Raw genomic sequence first — 601 nt, 5'->3', positions numbered from 1 at the left:
TTTTTTTTTTTTTTTTTTTTTTTTTTTTAGATAGGGTTTCTCAGTAGCTTTGGAGCCCATCCTAGAACTCGCTCCATAAGACCAGGCTGGCCTCAAACTCAGAAATGTGCCTGCCTCTGCTTTCCGAGTGCTGGGATTAAGGATGTGCGACACCACTGCCCAGCTGACCTAGAACCTTTTTTGACACATATTGGCTAGTTGGCTCCTTGACATTTGCACACAAGTGGCTTAGAATCTGTGAACTAAAATTACCAGACATCTTGACTACACTGAGCAAAGGGGACGTGGATCAGAGAAGTAGCAATTTGGGAATGGATTTGCCTGAAACGTCATTACTGTGCTCCTCTGGGAGAAAACAGGGATGTTTCCATCCCTAAGGCAATAGAAGATACTTTAGAACTAGGTACATTAGTTTATTTAGGACCACGGGGACATTTGTTTTCTGCAAGCAAGGCTTATAGATGTGGCCATGGAGTTAGGCTGCCTAATACCAATAGGATGACAGGGTTCCAGAGTGACAGAAACCAGTGTCAGGACTTAATTCTGAGAGGCAAAATAACTGTAATTATTATAACAGACATCCATGCCAGAGTAGCAATTA

The sequence above is a fragment of the Alexandromys fortis genome, unplaced genomic scaffold (genome assembly GCF_014885135.2).
Source record: "Alexandromys fortis isolate MF-2015 unplaced genomic scaffold, M_Fortis_MF-2015_v1.1 scaffold_10, whole genome shotgun sequence".
NCBI lineage: Eukaryota > Metazoa > Chordata > Mammalia > Rodentia > Cricetidae > Alexandromys > Alexandromys fortis.
This window is presented reverse-complemented; position numbering follows the sequence as displayed.